Genomic DNA, 19,808 nt, shown 5'->3' with positions numbered 1-19,808 from the left:
GAAAGGTGAAGATCCAACATGACACGATGAGAGGTGCAGATGGTGATGATCCAACATGACACGATGAGAGGTGAAGATGGTGATGATCCAACATGACACGATGAGAGGTGAAGATGGTGATGATCCAACATGACACGATGAAAGGTAAGGTGGTGAAGATCCAATGTGAGAAGTACATTTTAGCAACACAAACGATGTACTTATAAAACAAGAGGAAACTCTCAATAGCCGCGGCACTTGAAATTATTTTAGGTAGAATTAAAATAAATGAATCTGTGAGACTTTTTTTTCGTTTTTATTAGCTATATTTTTGTGCGCCAGCAATAGCAAGTGTTGAGCGCACCTATATCCGATTCGATGTTGTACCACTCATCAAGATCTCTACCGACCTACTCTTAAACTGAAATTCTTTTAGGTAGGATTAGAGTAATAAATTTATGAGACCTTGGGAGTGATCAAATACATCAATGGAAATGATTTGACCTCCTGAGTACAAAAGTGTAATAAGATCTTTAACTACGAGCTAAAAGTTTGTACTTGAAAAATCGCAGTCATTCTATGAGCCTCTATGCCACGGCTAAAAATTAGAATTCGACCATCAGAACTATGCTTTACCATTTTCATATTAAAATGAATATTAAGTTGAAACATACATAACCAAAGAGTTTTATTGGTAAAATACCGCCTATACAGTCTTCGTGTTAGAAGAAGGATTTGCTTGTTTTAGACCAAAGTCACATTGCGCTATCTTCTGTGTCCACCGCAGGGAATCAAAGGCCAGATTTTAGTGTTGTAATTCCGGAAGCTTACCGCTGTTCCACCAGGGAACTAGAAAAAAGTTAAATATATTTCTTACATCTTCTAGCATAATAATAAAACTCCCATTGAGCAGATGAATATATTTAATTTCTGTTATATTTGTAAGTCTCCAATTGCAACAATTTCAATTACTTTAATTAACATTTAATGTTTTTTTTTTTATTTGTGCATTCATACTTTCGTTTCGGGAAGAAAATATCCAAAGCAAATATCTAATGATGAAACTTAATATCATGATCAATTTTAAAGTGAAATGTTGTTTTAAAACACAAGAAAACGTGTATGTAATCATTGTCATCTGACCAAGATATAGAATCTAATTATCTAGTGGAATTATAAAACATCTAATGATTTTGTGTGTGTTTCTTTCAAAAAGTGATTTTATGGGAGAAAAGAAAGTTTTTTTACTACTACTACACATCCAGTATTTAGAACAAGAATATTTTTAAATTGAACATTAGACCTTTATTTAAAAAATGTAGTGAAAACAAAAAATATTTCAAATTTTGAAATCTTTTAATCAAGCCTGAAATCAGGTAGCAAGTGTTTTGTTTACCCTAATGAAGTTGTAACGGCGAAATGTTGGCTTAAATAAAACCAGTTATGTTTTCTGGAGAAATAGGTCATGTTTTTTATATCTTTTTTAACAACGAATACAATACTCCAGTTTATACTGCAGACTTTATGTTACTATAAGGTACGATAAATTTTTATGACTTAAAACTGATCAAGGCGTAAGGTGATATTATCGGAACAAAATAAACAAAATGATGCCATATTTTAATTTTTTAATGTGCCGTTAGGTCGCTATACGATCTTACAACAGGCCCAGAACGTAGCTGCAATCAGTCAATGCATTCTTACCAAACAATTAGAGCACTTTTAGCCCTTTTGGAATTTCGGTTCCTATATACAAAGCTCATGCATGTCACTGAGACATGTCACAACTATGCCGTTGTCGTTTGACTTAACATAAGTTAAGTTTTCCAATAAGAAAATTGAATAATGAAGGAACTTTTATCACCTCGAGACCAAGATATTAGAAGACTGTGCCTCTTAACGGGTGTATACTAACTAAGTTATAATGAATGATAACTTAGTTAGTATAACATTAAACACTAACTGTCTAATTAGCATCCGATCTAACTATTTCACATGCTATAAAGCTATAGAAAGCTTTCTGGGACTGTGTTAAAAACTGCTACAAGTGAACCATCAGGATATGTATCTAAGTGCATGTATGGCTACTGAGTGTCATCAGTTTTGGAAGACTAGACTGTACTGCCAATATTTACAAATATTGTAACGAGACACTTTCCACACTTCGTGTTCAATGTTATTTTTATATTCGACATGTCAGCGCCTCCTTGTGCCAAGTTACAAATTTAAAGGGGGAGGACACTAACCATTCTTAAACAAAATAAATAATCAAATGTTCCCTGGATTTGTCGTTCTTTTAATATGTTGGGTTTCTTTGTTTCAAGTTAAGCATAAAATAAACTATCTCTGCTCTGCCCACAACAGGTATCGAAATTCGGTTTTAGTGTTGTAAGTACACAGACATACAGATGTGCCTCTGGGAAGTATGTGGCGTTAGACGAAAGGGAAAACTATTTCATACCCACAATTATCTTTAGCTTCTCATTTGTTTCATATCCTTAAATTATCAGTAAATTTTTAAAACATTAGAATATTTCGTATACACGTTTTTAAGTATTCTCATATCATCAAAATAAATATTTGTCAATAGTTTTAAAATTGCCACAAATTTGGTGGAATGCGAGAGATTTTTGACGAAGTATTTTAACAATCAGGCCTTTTAAGTTGTTTTTTTTAAATGCTAAAAACAAATATAATTAACTTCATGACCTTTATTATAACCACCGTAATCTCGAATCAGTATTTTTATTCTTTACATTCTATAACACATTCCTGTCTTGCTCTTTTGATAAAATGTTTTAACGAAAATATAACATGGTGATTAGCAAAACAAAGGTATTCGTTACAAAGTATAGTAAGTAAGTTTTTAATGTATTTTTTATTTGTTCTCACAGTTCGCATGGATATGCTTTTTCTACTGATTCAGTACTACATAATAGATTACGTATACTGTAGACAGACTACAGTACTGTTGTTTTTTTGTTTTTCTATGACATCTCAATATCAACAGTGGTTTACATGCTAAACTTGATGTTTTAAAACGTTTAACTGTTGCAAGGAACAAAAATGGCAAAATGTCACGCTTTTGGTTTCCCAACCTTACTGACGTCATACAACGAAAGCTTCATGGTGCTTCGAATGTCAAAGGTCATCTTACACAGACACTGACTAATAATGCTGAATTTTAACAGCCCACCTGTGAGACTTACATTTCAGTCTTACAACAGTTAACAAGCGTCTCGTAAACTCCTTCTTTAGCAATTAAGAACGAAACACCGACGTAAAGAATTTATGGGTTTCTTTCTTAATTGTATACCTCATGCTTTGAGGAATAGGTGTTATATTATATACTCAGAAACGTAAAAAAAAAAAAAGTCGAATTTACTTTCTCCGCCGGTGAAGGAGGGTAAACTGCTGCGTCCAATGGATAAACGCTTCAACTGATCATTATACGTACACTTCATACCACACGATTCTACAGAGTTACAAAATGGCTACTGGGAGTGTCATGAGTTTTGGGCGACTAAGATGTAATAAATGGAACTGAAGAACTTTAGATGGTGATTTTGTTTCCGTTTTCACGTAAAGCCCTCGTTTAATGTTTATGACTTTTCTGTTTTTTGGTTCTTTCAAACACAGTCTCTGTAGATAACACTTTTGTGATCGGGTCTGTAATGTCGCGCTGACTTTAACGATCCGGCATGATGGAGATTATAGAATTACGTCGTGATTAGTGGGAATTATGTTAAAGAGGTGGGTCTAGTTGCCCTCACTCTCAGCACTTCCAGTGTACTTTCCGTAGTTGTTATCTGATACGGTTGGCCCGTACACGAATTTTGTTTTCGGAATACGCCTTTTTCGTTTTTACAGAAGTTGAATACCTTTATATTAAAACGACTCTGCCGCCTCATTGTGTTGTTACAACGTGCCAGTCAGTACCTTTTGTCACGTTTGATCATGTTTATCTGACAAACGTGCATCTTGACAATAGCCCTGCAGCGCAGTTTAGGTGGAAAGCGACTCTGTAAAATGGCTGTCATGTCTATCTGGTGTACGAGAACAATGGTTTTCCAGTACGATTACAAAGAAATCTACACTTAACTAGATTCGTATGTCTTCGTTTCGAACACTTTCACTCTGCAGTTACTTGAGATATGTTGCCCTTTGTGTTGCCCTTCCAGACAGAGATCTTTTATGTTGCGCACTATTCTCTGAGACACGAGGACTGCTTTAGTTACTGATTTTGTGTTTATGGATCCTTATCTGTTAAAAAATACCGCACTTTGCTTATTACAGCTGGGATATGACTTGTGGATGGTTCTGGGTCCCCAAGATGATTCATGTTTTGTTTTTTTTCCAACGTTGTTATGCGGAGTACACAAGATATCCTCGTCTTGAAAATTCTAAATCCCTGATCAGAACTCCTTTTTATGATCTGAGTGTACGATAACCTTGGGTCGGACAGGATCGTTTCAAGAATGATCAATATTCTGTGGAATCGCCTAACTTAAGAAGCACCAAAAACATTAAATGTAGTTCTATCTGATACATGTCATTCCATTGCGACTTTATATTGGCTGTGGTTTTCACGTGACTTGCTGATTTACATCTTCAAATTCAGTTTACCATAATACACTCGACCCTCTGTCATGATGGTCTCATGACCTGTGTTGTGATAATGTTTTGAAATGGTAGTTCTGGGTTATTAGAATTTTAAAAAATATATGATGGAGACCGTATCTTAATCTCCCTTTTAACGAAAGCCAATAATATCTCAAAATAAAAAAGATAGTTATTTGTAAAATATCATACTTTACATATAAAGTAAAGCTGTTTCCACCGCAGAAATTGAATCCAGAATTCTAGCATTATAAACCCTTAAACTTATCGTTGAGTCTCAGAAGTATATAATGTTTCACAATGTCTAATGCATGAACAACACAGTATTATTGTACGAGGATTATGTCACGAACAACAGAGTATTATTTTTCGAGTATTGTATCATGAACAACAAAGTATTATTGTTCCAGTACTATATAATGAACAACAGAGTATCATTGTTCGAGTACTACCATGAAAAACAGAGTATTATTGTTTGTCTACTACATCATGAAGAACAGAGCATTATTGCTCGAATACTGATTACCCCTGAAGAAGAACGGTCCATCTTTCGAAAACGCTCGGGTTATAAGGGTTTCTATTTCATTTTATTTATTTCTATCATTCTAGTATTTTGGGTATAAATCACTTACAACTTTGGCACGAGTTACCGCAATTGTATACTGCCCTTCCAGTAATCGTTTGGTCTTTTTTCTTCAAAATATCCTCTGTTCCTTTTGTCAAATTGCATTCAGGCTGATTCTGTAACTTTAGAACCAGGCTTCGATGAAATAAATTGTTATTCTTATTTCCTTTTCTACTGTTAGTCTTACTCTAATATATTATACGTTAGGCCTATTATCGTAACGCAGGTAACTTTAAGCTGAACCTTCCCTTCGCCGTGACTTTACACTTACCTGCTGTTGTCTTCGTCTGTTTGTTTCCCACCCATTTCTCACTATTTGTATGCTTATTATTAAATCATCTGCTCTCTGTATTCTCCAGATTAATGAATTACAAACGCAACTTCCAATAATCGTCTGTTTTAAACTGTCTTATAATAGAAAAACAATAATAAAATATTCATTCACAAAATAATAATATCTACAGTAAGCAGTCTTTCACGTAATGTCAGATACATTAGTAAAATGATGCTTGGAATGAAGAACTAGTGTTAGATTTTTTAAATAACATGACTACTTTTACTGATTTTTTATTAAATTATGGCATTACCAGGTGGTTAGGACACACAACTCGCGGGTTTGAGTCCCCGTTATATGCTCACCCTTTCAGCCGTAGGAATTATAATGTTATGGTCAATTCGACTATTCGTTGGTAAAAGAGTAGTCCAAGAGTTGGCGGTGGGTGATGATGACTAGCTGCCTTCCCTCTATTATTACACTGCTAAATTGAGGATGACTAGCGCAGATAGCCCACGTGTAGCTTTGCGTGAAATTCAAAACAAACAAGCAATTAAATTCTGTCACTTGTCCTTAGTTAAAAGGTTATTTAATATTAATCTTTCTGTTAAGATTAATATTTTCTTTGCGCGTGTCCAGAAATTGAGCTGGACATGCCTTAAATACGAATCCAGGGATTTATGGCTAGAGATTCGTTGCTCCAAGAAGCGGTGCTTTTCTTCTGAACAAATCAAGGATATAAATTTTTCCATTAACAATACTGAAATAGTATAATAAACTATTTGTTATAGTAAATCAATCTAATTCACAAGAAACCTATAAAAATTATTGAAGAATAGTGAATCTTCATTTAAGTAACATATCTTGTGATTTCTTCCATGTACGCCTCAGTTTTAATAATATGATGCTAAATAGTAAAAAAAAGTAAATAAAACACGTTGTTTATTGTTTTGTTCACTGTTTGTTAGAAATACATTACGTTATTGATATTATTTCCTGCAGTATGTTTTTGTTATTATTATCTTTAGATTTGTTTCATTTGTTCTGAATTTAGCGCAAAGGTAAAGGAGGGCTATCTGCGTTAGCTGTTTTTGATTTAGCACCTTAAGACTACTGGGAAGGCAACTATTCATCATCCCCTCTCGCCAGCTTCTGGGCTACTCTTTCATCAGCGAATAGTGCGAATGACCGTAACATTATAACGCCCTTACGGCTGAAAGGGCGAGCATGTTTAATGTGACAGGAATTTGAACCTATAACGCTCAGATTACAAGTCGAGTGCCCTAACCGCATGGCCATGCTAGATTCACGAGAGAATTGAAAATTACTTGTTATTAGTGCAGTAAGGCGTTAAGCGTTAAGGCGTTCGACTCCTAATCTGAGGGTCGCGGGTTCGAATCCCCGTCGCACCAAACATGCTCGCTCTTTCAGCAGTGGGGGCATATAATGTGACGGTCAATCCCACTATTCGTTGGTAAAAGAGTAGCCCAAGAGTTGGCGGTGAGTGGTGATGACTAGCTGCTTTCCCTCTAGTCTTAAACTACTAAATTAGGGGCGGCTAGCGCAGATAGCCCTCGAGTAGCTTTGCGCGAAATTCAAAACAAGCAATATGCATTGTTCATTTATCATTTTATCTCTTCATATACATGCGCTCAAACTGTCTCTTTTGGATATTAACCAAGAACTGTAAATTAACAGCAAGTTGGGACAATACCACTCGTACTAATAAATTGGTAGTGCCCCTTTTTCAATTATTAATGTGAGATATAAACATCTTGAATATTGTTGTTGTCATGTTTATTAATCTTATTGCATGTATTTTCTTTTGTTCACTGTGAGTCAATGAATGAAACTAACAGATGAGCAGCCCAACTAATCCAACAGATTCTGATAAGGCCATGCATGGCCAGGTAGTTAAGGTACTCGACTCGTAATCCGAGGGTCGCGAGTTCGAATCCCCGTCACAACAAACATACTCGTCCTTTCAGCTGTGGGGGCGTTATAAGTGACTGTAAATCGCACTATTCGTTGGTTAAAACAGTAGCCCAAGAGTTGGCGGTGGGTGGTGATGACTAACTGCCTTTCCTCTAGTTTTACACTACTAAATTAGGAACGACTAGCGCAGATAGCCTTTAAGAAGCTTTGCGAGAAATTCAAAACAAACCAAACAAACCAAAGATTCTGATGAAAGTTAACATATTCTCTTCAATCATTTGTTAAAATTAGGGCCCAAGTACTCCAACACATACTTTAAGGTGTAGATAACATTCACCTGTAGCAAGGTAAATCCCAACTAATTTCACGTGCGGTAGGCTTAGACTTCTGCACGAAAAAGCTATAATCACATTATTGTAAATTTATCGAGGTACAAAAATACTTGTATCAACACACAATTCAAGTTCGCATTGTTTTCATGACCTACGTATTACACTAATGTCTTGAACGTCGCTTTTATTGCCCTTTTTTTATGAATGTGACTATTCTCGTGCTGACAACTAGTGTGCAGCGTTACGACACGTGGTTGGCACGAAGAAAGACATGAAAAAAATATTCCCAATAGGTTTTATCATAACGCGATATTAAAACAAGGCGTAAAGTAATGTTCACAATCATAGTCACTATTGTTTCTCGGTGAATTTACGCTTGCCTTTGGTAACGAGAGACGTAACAACAGAATCTTCTGGTATGAGCGCGTGAGGTCAAGTATTATGTAAAATGTCTATGAAAGGGGGCGCTCATAACATGATACAATAAGAGGTGCTGTCACCTGGTCATCATTTCATGTTTGTACATGACGTCTTTTGATTGGCCTCTTATTAAGAACAACTTATAGAAATATTTTTGTTTTTTTTTAAGTATGTGCAATTAGGCGTTACGTCAACAACTTCTGGTCTACCTGTAGAAAAAAGTGAATATTGCTTAATATTGAAATTCTGTGCATTCGAAGTAACGCCCATTCATATCACATATGGTGGAACTTGGGACATTAGGTGCCCATACCTTCAACTTTTGGCTCCGTAGTAAAGTGCCCCTTTTAATAGTGAATAGAGACTTTTGCACAATTATCAGAGAAATTCTCTTTTGCAACATACAAAAGATTGTTCTGAAGTCTTTTACACTCCCACTTCTACTCCTTCCAGAATCAGATGTGCGTTGGTTGAATTCGATTTTACTAACAATAGAACCATAGTTATACAGCTAGAACTCTGTGTAACTATAAAGCCAGTCTTCGTTCGGTTTTCAACAGGTAAACTGGTGGTTGTCTTTAGCTCACTTGTTTGTTTTTTATTACCACTCAACGAATGTAAATCAAGTAGCTTGTGCGTTATTTTCAACCTACACACACACACACACACGAAGTTAGTTGTGAATAAAGAACACCAATAAAATTGTATTGGACACGAAATATTTGAATATAAATACAAATAGGCTTATCGTTCAAATATCGTACTCGTAGACTGGACTTCCTACAGCCTTAGGTCGGAACGTTGCAAAATATATCTATTATTAATATTGTAGAACGCATTTTTTATTCAGAATAGTTTTAGTTGTTTAATTTCATTAAGCAAACACAGTGAGCAGTCCCCTAATTGATACAGCTTTCTCAGTATTCGACGCAAAATTTCTCTTTGTTAGTCAAAATTGTTATTCTTGGAATAATAAGGTAAGCAAAAAAAAAAAAAAAGCATAATTAATTGTGAAAATCAGCGTGGCGCCATCTGTACACTAGACGTGATAGACAAATTTGTAAGATAACTTAGCACAAATGTAAATTATGAGGAAACTATTGATAGAAAAGTAAATTTGGGTGTCTGACGAGATGATTAATTTTAAATAGGAATGAAATGTATGTAAGTATAAGATACTGAAACTTATAACATCTTACAATGGTGATACAAATTAAATAATTTGTAAGGTCGGTTTTAAAAGAATGTTAAAACTCAAACTTATCTAACTAACAGCGAAGAAGTAAAGACACTTTGGTGATGTCTCCTAGTGGCACAGTGCCATGTCTGAGGATTCATACCGGATTTCTATACCCATGGCGGACAGAGCACAGGTAATCCTATATGTAGCTTTGTGTTTAACAACAACAACTTTGGTTACTTCTTTCATATGCTCATGGATAACTTCTAAAGTGATTTTCTTTCAGACCGATTTTACGCAGATGTTTTTAAACCTCAATATTACATTCATGTTTTTATATCATTCACTACCGGCGGGACCAACATATTGTTACACAGTAAATAATATTTGTTTTGAATTTCGCGCAAAGCTACACGAGGGCTATCTGCGCTAGCCGTCCATACTTTAGCAATGTAAATATAGATTTTCAAACTGACATTCAAGAGGAATAGCAGCTAGTGAACACCACCAACCCCCAACTCTGAGGTAATTTCTTTTACCAACAAGTAGGGAGACTGATTGCCGCGTTAACAACTAAAAGGGCGAGCTTCTTCGCGAATGGGATTTGAACCTAGGACTCTTAAATTTGGGGGCAAGTGCCTAATCACTAGGCCAGATCAAATAAAGAGACATTGTAACTATACTAGCACCGTTCTGACCGTGTATAACCCTTCAAATATGAGCTTAGTAGCCTTTAAGAAAAACATTTTTTAGAAACTGTTTACACACTAAATTGCTTAAGGGACCATAAGTTTGATGGTTACAGGAATCATGTATTATAAATAATTGTTTGTTTGCTTATTTATAATTAAGCACAAAGCCACACAATAAGCTATTTTTACTCTGCCTACCACGGGTATCAAAACCCGGTTTCTAGCAGTAAGTCCACAGACATACCGCTCTGCCACTAGGGGCATTACAAATAAATAAAAAAAATCTTAATAAGGTCCACTAGTTAGTACTGTAGTTGCTTCAGTATTTTATATCAATACGAGGTTGTTCTTACACTAAACATCACAACAAACATGCTCGCCCTTTCAGCCCTGTGGGCGTTATAATGTGACGGCCAACATCCCTATTCGTTGGTAAAAGAGTAGCCCAGGATTGGCGGTGAATGGTGATGACTAGCTGCCTTCCATCTAGTTTTATACTGCTAAACTAGGGACGGCTAGCGCAGATAATCCTAATGTTGCTTTGCGCCAAATTCAAAACAAACAAACACTTTTCAGACAATATTTTTTGATTGAAATTCACGTAAGATTGTTTTAATTTGTATAAATGCAACAAGTAATTATTATTTCACGTGAAAGATATATTTATCAATATCGTAACAACATACATAAAACACAATATTGATAATAAATAATCACTTTCGTTCATTTGATTGTTTTTACAATTTTCCCACGAAGATACATTTTGGCTGTTATTTTTTAATAGTAATACTTCTATTAATACAACATAATATACATTCAAATAACATCCCATGAAACTTAAGACTTATATACACAGAAGATGTCCTATTTAAAATTTAATAATATTAAAACTGATCACGAAATGTTCATAAAATATATTAATAACATATTCGTTTATTTGAATGTAAGCACAAAACTCCGCGATGACCCATTTGTTCTCTGCCAACCACGGGTATCGAAACCCGGTTTATAGTGTTATAATTCCGCAAATATACCGTTGCGCCAGTGGAGAGCTCATAATACAATATATACTCGGTTTGGATTATTTTTAACCGTGTAAATTAGTTCATAACATTATTTTTTGTTATTAACCAGTTATATCAATGTTTAACATTCACATATGTTTTAATATGCATTAAATTTCATGAAATTGTATTAAATAAACTTGGTACTTGATTATTTATTTTTTCCCGTTGTTGTTGTTTTTATCTCATGTAACTTAGAACAATGTCTTGTAATCTGAGGGTCACGGTTAGAATAATGTCTTGTAATCTGAGGGTCACGGGTTCGAATCCCCGTCACAATAAACATGCTCACCCTTTCCACCGTAGAAATGGTTAATCCTACTATTTGTTGGTAAAAGAGTACTTCAAGAGTTGGCGGGGAGTGGTGATGACTAGCTACCTTCCCTCTTGTCTTTCACTGTTAAGATAGGGACGACTAGCGCAGATCGCCCTCGTGTAGCTTTTGCATGAAATTCAAAACAAACAGATAATAGTTTATTGATATAGCTTAATTTATACTCAAAGTTATATACCTTTCGTAACCAAACATATTATTTTTTCTTATTGTTAAAAGATTTATTTTTTTCATGTACATGTTCATCCTTAATTTTGAAATGACCAACTGAAAAGGACGCAGACTATCCACCCACCCCCTGCTAACTTTCGTCTGATCAGGAAGTGAGATTTGTATGTTATCCTTTAAAATACTGAGTATGGTTTTTGGGCGATCTGACATAAACCATGAACTCTTGATCTTGTGATTTGGACGCTTAATACGCAATTTGCGGAACGCAAGTTTGGATCCCCTTTATCAAACATGTTCACACTTTCAGCCAGGGGGATGTTATGATGTTTCAGACAACCCAACTATTAGCTGGTAAAAGAGCACCCCTAGAGTTAACGGTGGTTGGTTTAGACAAGCTTCCTTCCCTCTACTTTATCACTACTAAATTATGGACGGCTAACGCAGATAGCCCTTGTGTAGCTTTGCGCGAAATTTAAAACAAACCAGAAAAACCTCTTACTGAGTACGCTAACTACTCAACCATACCCGGCCCTTGTCTGAGCCAATGGTTATACCTATAGAATTTTTTATCTATTTTGCTTTTACCCTTAGAAATGAAATTCGTTTGCAATTGCAAAGTAAATATGGTTAGGAAATTCACAACAGAAAATAGAGTATTGCAAGTCTGTCGGTAAACAAAAGCTTTTCAGTAAACGTTAGTGAAATATTGTGATAATTGTAGAGGTTTGCATAATTAGAAACCCCATTTCTATCCCTAATACAGCTGATCAAATCACGAAGTTTTACTAACCAGTTGTTTGTTCTTGGTGTGATGAGGAGAGGACTGGAATCACGTGAAAACCAGGTGACACTCTGAGTTCCATATGGTATTAAATATATGGGTGACAAAGAAAACTCAGTATAAGGGCTCTCATGATTAAAGTTACGATTAGATTCTGTGATTGCAGGGTTTGCTGAAAATTATAGATACACAGAATCACGCTTCCCTTTGGAGGTATGGTATTTTGTAAACGATCACGTAACCTTCCCTTTCTTTCTGCTATTTTTTTTCTTCTTGTTTTTACTTTTGTTCACATCTAATTATAACGGTCTTGTTTAATAGTTCAATTTCAAATCAGATAAACACGAGGACTAATATTAGTGCCAAATGCTGCGTGTCTCCCACAGTTGAAGCTCTGTTTATACTTATGCCGTTTTCTATTTGGTATCATCATAGATAGATTATTTTTAACAGAAACAAACTAAAAATTAAGCACTTTACTGGAACGTTCAATAACAAAACGAATTCAGCGAATGAGAGCTAAGTTTTACTCATTTGCTATTCTGTCCTTCAGCGAAGTAACTAGCCAGCAGGATGGGCATGGCTCAGTAGCTAGATTACCCTGACAGTGAATTTGTGTATTCCTTGTTTGCGTCCTATTATCGCAAAAACCCTGTAGGCGCACTTTGAGAATCATAGTCAAATCAAATAAGCATTTCAAAATTAGGAATAGCTATAGGTAGATAGCTCTGCGTGTAACTTTAAAAGAAAATATTAATTAATTAATTTCAAGTTGTATTCCGTATTCTCAGCCTAGAAGCTCTTCATTTAGTAAGTAATTTCTATCGGTTTGTTTATAAGTAATTTTCAAGCATACGTTGGGATTTCGGAACCATTTTTTAGCCTATAATAAGACATCTAATCGTATGGCTTACAAGCATACAACAAACACCTATTCTACAATAATGATATAGAGCAGAGATGGTGAACCTTATTGAGAGTGTTGTGCCCAAACTGCGGATAATCTTCTAAAACATTCTCTTGCGTGCCCACAGAAATTTTTAGCAACAGATTATCATTTATGATTATTCTGAATTATTTTAAATGAAACAGCTTTTGGAGTTAGATGGTATTAATAAGTATAGTAATTCACATGAAATAAAATTATTAACAATAATAATGGACGTTTTTTAAGGAAAAATAAGTCCTCTTGCTTATTTACGTTTATTCATCGTTTAATTATTAACAGAAAGCATTCTGTGAAATGATAAGTTTTGGCTCATATTATGTAGCACAAAAGATAAAAAAACAAGGAAAGGAAAATAAGCATATTTACAAAACCTGCTTCTTTACCAATCATGCTGGATGCACGATCAGTTGTCACGGAAACTATTTTTGAAAGGTCAACCTGTCGAATGGATAATTCGTTTACTACTGCCCCTGTAGTATGTTCAGGTAATGTTAACAAGTGCTTCGCAGATTTCACCACCCTTGCAAAATCAAGAAATAATAGTTATCCTAGCTGATAGTGTAACATCAGTGCTCTCATTAAGACAAATAGAAAGTAATTTACATGAACCAATATCTTTTATTAGCTGTTCTACTGTATTTGTTTCCATCTTTAATATTCTATCTTTTACTGTGTTTCTACTCGCTGGCAATTCCTTAATGCGCTGAATAATTTTTTCGTTTTCTAAAAAATCGTCAAAAAGGAAAGGAGTACATTCTATGTATGATTCTTTAATATATTCCCCATCACTAAATGGTTTTCCATTTTGAGCAATAATCTTTGAAATCTCAACACTAGCAACCACTAAGTTGGAATTACCAGAAACGAATTTCGTCAAAACGTTTGACTCCCTGTTGTTGTTGCTGACTCCTCGAAAAATGTTATTTTTGTTCTTGGTCATCATTATCACAAAGTCGTTTATGAACAGTTTCTTAATGCCGCTTTACAGAGGAAGTCCTGCACACCACTGTTTAAAAACATAAGGTGCACAGTGCTTTATCACACTTTTGGATCATACCAAATCTTTCCATTCATGATTCTTGAAAATCTCTGCTGCTACTCATTCCATTTGAACGTCTTTGTTTCTTTGCTGGTTGAGCTGACATTCTGACAAGCCGAAAAGACTAAATGTAATTTAAAAATATCTCGCCAATTTACTTGAATGCGATAATTTAACTTACTGTAACATAACAGCATGTGAACATTTATGTCACTGATATAAAAATAAATCTATAATTAACTAACTGATAATAAATATACACATGACACGCCAAATAACATACTTTTAACAATATAATTCATATATTTACTGCGAAGACATAAATGCATATTTACCAATTTATTTCTAAATATCCATTATTCACTCACAAACAACAGAAGAAAAAAAAATTAGTAGGGCGAAGACAATACTAACAGTTTACTTTTGTTTTTACTCAAATACTAATGTGTACGCTAGGTTTGCTAGGAATTCAAAATGTGTCATTCGCAACCGCAAAGCTGGTGCCAAGAGGGCGTGAGACGTTTCCTGTGAACGTTTCTCAGTGATCCCGGATTGGAAAAAGTCATTCGTTACTGCATTTGGCAATAATGATCATCATTATATATATAGATATATATGGCACGTGTGCCATAGGTTCGCCACCAGTGATATAGAGTAATAAAATACATCGTCTAACTGTAAAAATCCCAGAAAAGAGAGAGAGAGAATTTTACCCTTCACACGTAACTTAGAGCGTTGCCTTCGAGGCTACGATTTAGGAGTCTAAGGAAACGAGTGATTTTAAACCTTAAGGATTAGAGTTTTAACAAAGTGCCTTCTCGTATCATGTATTTGTTCAAATCTCATATAAATAATAACAGTTTTTCTACTTTCTTAGTGTAAGATTTTTTTAGTGGTCTGCAAGATAGATTTAGAGCTGTAATACACTGCGACTCAGTGTCCAGAGATTCTCTGGGCTGTTACTCCGGCCCCCAAATGGCACGGTGTTGGTATACTCACAATGCTAGAAACCAGGTTTCGATACTCGCAGAGCACAGATAGCCATTCTGTGGCTTTATGCTTAATTCTAAACAAACTCTTACTCCGAGAAATTCTTGGTTTTTAGATTCGGCTACTATTACAATAATTCTTATTTTATCCATATGCATCGCCTTGTGCTAGAGGTGGGCTCAAACGTATCCATTGCTAACCTTGGACTACTGACCACAGGAAGGGTAACTATTCAGCATTATCCCTTGCCTATGTGGCTACTCTTAACCCAAGAGCGGGATTGTCTGTCACGACCATAACACTAAAATAGCTGAAGGTGTTCAGTCATATTTATGAGTTCGGGTTTTGGACATTAACATCCACAACTTATACCACGAGCGAAAATTTAGGTAACGTGCTAAATCTTGATTGTATCATATAAATGTGGCCCTACCAAGTTGTGGATGTTCAAAATCTTTTGAACTCTTTTTTTTTGGGGGGAGGGACGTTTTTAAAACATAAATAATTTTCCTGGCACCAGCTTGTTCTTAAATGAACATTAAAAACCAAACAAAAACACACTTGTTCTAATATTTCATTACGTACCTAAGGACTCAGCATGGTTACGTGCTTAAGCCCCACGATTCGCAATCTGAGGGATTGCGGTTTCGAACCCCTATCATATCAAATATGTTCGTTCTTTTAGCCATGGGGACATTATATGTGACATTCAATTCCATTATTCGGCTAAATTAGGGACGGTGAGCGCAGATATCATTCGTGTAGCATTGCATGATATTCAAAACAAACAAACAACTTACTTACTTGAAATTTCAAGCTGGTAAACTTTGGGAAGTTCAAAACAGAATGCCTTATTTTCAAGGAAATATAAATTGTTTTCTTTCTTGTTCTGACAGTGTCCTAAAGTGGGACATTTATTAATGATAGTAATGAAAGAGTTAAAAACGGTCCAACTAGGCGATAAAGCAGCAAAAATCATTACAAGGAAAAAAAAACTGCGATGGCTCTTTCAAAGACTGCTTTATAATCGACAGATATGGCATAATCATTCGTCTCCGATTTATTATTTATCTATTTGACAAAAGTCAGAAAAAAATCTAACACGCTCATTGTCGAATAATTATCAAATAGTGCAATAACATAATTTTTGCATAAAATTATAATGCCCTACAAATATCAAATTTGTACAGAACTGCTTGTTAATATTTGAAGTTTGTACTACCCTCTGGCTCGCCCTCCAGTGGCATAATGGTATGTCTGGACTTACACACTAAAAACCGGGTTTCGATACCCGTGGTGAGCAGAGCACACAAATAGTCTATTGTGTAGCTCTTTGCTTAATTCTAAACAAACCCAGTGGCTCTGGTGGCTTATAACGTTAAAAATCAGGTTTTGATACTTGCCGTAGCTAAATCACAGAGAACTTATTATTGTGTAGCTTTCCGCTTAACAACAACATAATTAACTTTAAAATTACAACAAATTAAGCTGAATGTTAAAAAAAAACCAACTAAACATAAGGCATTCTGTTGGCATTAGGTTAATGCGTTATTTGGTTTAGACTCGGATAAAGTAATAAATAATAAGGAAGAAATATAAAGTTGATATTAATCATATAGAAACAAAGTAAGAAACACAAAAAAGTTTTGCAAACCAACGTAAACTTGACATTTCGATAGTTTAGACACATTCTTATACTGGGTTATGATAACCGTGGTTAACTAGCACTGTGTTAACTGTGTAATTTTGCGCTCAACAACAAACAAAAGATGATAATTATTCTGTTCTTATACAAACGTATACCACCGGAAAAACAAAATTTAGGCGTACTAAAGTAATAGAAACAAACAAATATTAAACCTGTATTTACATCTCATCAACTTGCCCTGGTGGTTCAGCGTTACGTTTGAAAACTTCCAACGATCCTTGCGGTGGAAACAACAGAGGCAGCTGGTTTACTGTGTAGCTTTACGCTTAACAAGTGCAGTTCATTATACTTGTAATGTTAAATGTAAGCTTGACGAAGTCTGTTCGCTCGCAACCTAGATGAAATATGTAAAATGTGTAAGTTTCTCTCATGAAGCAAAGTCTTTTAATTATTATTTATTTGGTGACACTGCTTGGTTTATTTGATTTATTTTGAATTTCGCACAAACCTACATGAGGATTATCTGCACCTCTAATTTACCAGTGAAGGACGTTATAGAGGGCAGTTAGTAAAATCACCCACCGTCAACTCTTGGGCTACTCTCTTACAAGCGAATGGAGGGGTTGATCTTCAAATTATAACGACTCCACGACTGAAAAAGCGAGCAGGTTTGGTAAGACGAGAACGTAAAAGTGTCATTAAATACAACTGTTGTCTTATTAGTTTACCACATATCTTTCAAGGGATTTATCTATATCTTTACATGGGCTTATTTTCTTCTCAGAAAATATGAAGGGTGTAAAAGAGCACCGAGATTTACCCAGTTATTAATGGTATCGGACTGTCATTTTTTGTTCGACACATCCGGAAAACTCACAATTAGACATTTCCGTTGGTGTTGTTCAAATAAAATTAATATTCTCATATTTTACCAATCCGTTACCACTACTGAATATATTCGTTTAAATTTTTGTGCAGGTGTTCTGCGTGTAGGTGATGAAGGTATGAAGATGATAAACTTATATTAAACCTATACTGTAGAAAGAGAGAAACAATGTACTATGAATTTTGTTCCATTGATTTATTCTTGCTTGTTCCTATTTTTACCATGGCCTCATTGAGTAAGATCATACATAAATACTTGTAAAATTTAGTTTGACATGATAGTTTCACATGGAATTATCTTTGAATGAAGGATTGTAGAATATCGCAGTAAAATTTTGGCCTGAAATAAAGTAGGGAAGGGTTTGTTTGTTTTTGAATTTCGCGCAAAGCTACTCGAGGGCTATCTGCACTAGCCGTCCCTGATTTAACAGTGCAAGACTAGAGGGAAGGCAGCTAGTCATCACCACCCACTGCCACCTAGCCACCAGGCCTCTTTATATTTATATAACGAATCAAAGGTCGCCCATTTAAGCTAAGACTTACATTTATGAATATATAGTCTGTTTCATTTGTTCACTTGTTTTCCTCCTATGTTCGTGTTCGAAATTATTCAGAGTATAGCATTTCAGAAACCTGCGTTTCGCGGAAAATAGGAAATTTCGATGTACTCGAACATCAACCTTATTAAAAAGGGAATAAAATCTAGAAGCTCTTTACCTACTCAATTTAAATGAAAATAAATCTACTACATTCTTAAGAAGGATCTTGGTAAAGGGTTTTAAAATTAATACGAACTACAGAAACTTCATTTTAATTTATGTTACCTGAACGTGTTAGAAATTAACAATGGGGTAAAAAGGAGTCAGAAAAATCGTAAAAGCAATGGGTTTCAAAGTTGTTGTTTTTTAATGTCTTTACGAACCAAATAGGTTTGAACTATTAAAATTATAGCAAAATTCATCACACAAATTCACGTTTGTCATCGTTAATTGGAGTTCCTGTTGATTCTTGAAAGGAAATGACCAACCCCCTATAATAACGATACCATTTTAACATATATGAGGATATTGATTGAAAGTTTGTTTTTTCTAATTTCTCGCAAAGCTACACGAGGGTTATCTGCGCTAGCCATCCCTAATTTACCAATGTAAGATTAGAGGGAAGGCAGCTAGTCATCACTACCCACCGCCAACTCCTGGGTTACTCTTTTACCAACGAATAGTGGATTGACCGTGATATTATAACACACTGACGGCTGAAAAGGCAAGCATGTTTGGTGCGACTGGGATTCGAACCCGCGACCCTCGGATTACGAGTCGAACGCCTTAAAAGACAGAAACAAATTGTATGTATGATGTTTCAGTTTTGTTCAGGATGCATATAAAGTGTGTTTAGTGCGTTTCTCTGAAGCAGTTTATGAAGGACACTAGTGGACGTTTTTGCCTTTGTTTTATCCGATATAGTTGTAATCTTTGTATTCGATGTTTAGAATGTTAAGAAAAGGCTTCTTACTTGTATACATTAATAAAGAGAAGACAGCTGTCTTCACGTCTTTACTCACGTAATAAGCTATCTGTGAAATGCACATCGCCGGAATTGAAGCCAACGAGGGATTTTATTCATTAAGCGTTTGTATATACATTTCAATAACTGGAATAGATTTGTTTGGTTTGGTTTGAATTTCGCACAAAGCTACACGAGGGCTATCTGCGCTAGCTGTCCCTAATTTAGCAGTGTAAGACTATAAGAAAGGCAACTAGGCATCACCACACACCGTGAACTCTTGGGCTTCTCTTTTATAAATGAATAGTGGGACTGACCGTAACATTATTACGCCCTCACGGCTGAAAGGGTGAGCATGTTTGTTGCGACCGGAATTTGGACCTGCGA

At 35.3% G+C, this 19,808-nt stretch overlaps 1 long non-coding RNA gene across 2 annotated transcripts in view; it reads right to left on the bottom strand.

Annotated features, from left to right (window-relative positions):
• Positions 1 to 279: 279 nt before the first annotated feature.
• Positions 280 to 19,808, bottom strand: part of LOC143235710 (uncharacterized) — a 41,475-nt gene continuing 21,946 nt past the window's right edge. The window contains exons 2-3 of one of the 2 annotated variants that reach the window (XR_013019360.1): positions 17,256 to 17,427; positions 280 to 828 (exon numbers count right to left, since the gene is read on the bottom strand). This is a non-coding gene — a long non-coding RNA (uncharacterized LOC143235710). The remainder of the gene's footprint in view (positions 829 to 17,255; positions 17,428 to 19,808) is intronic. The other variant, XR_013019359.1, reaches the window with a different exon arrangement.

The sequence above is a fragment of the Tachypleus tridentatus genome, chromosome 2 (genome assembly GCF_004210375.1).
Source record: "Tachypleus tridentatus isolate NWPU-2018 chromosome 2, ASM421037v1, whole genome shotgun sequence".
In the NCBI taxonomy this organism is placed as follows: domain Eukaryota; kingdom Metazoa; phylum Arthropoda; class Merostomata; order Xiphosura; family Limulidae; genus Tachypleus; species Tachypleus tridentatus.
Note: the sequence above shows the minus strand (reverse complement) of the source record. Positions and strands in the feature narration are given on the sequence as shown.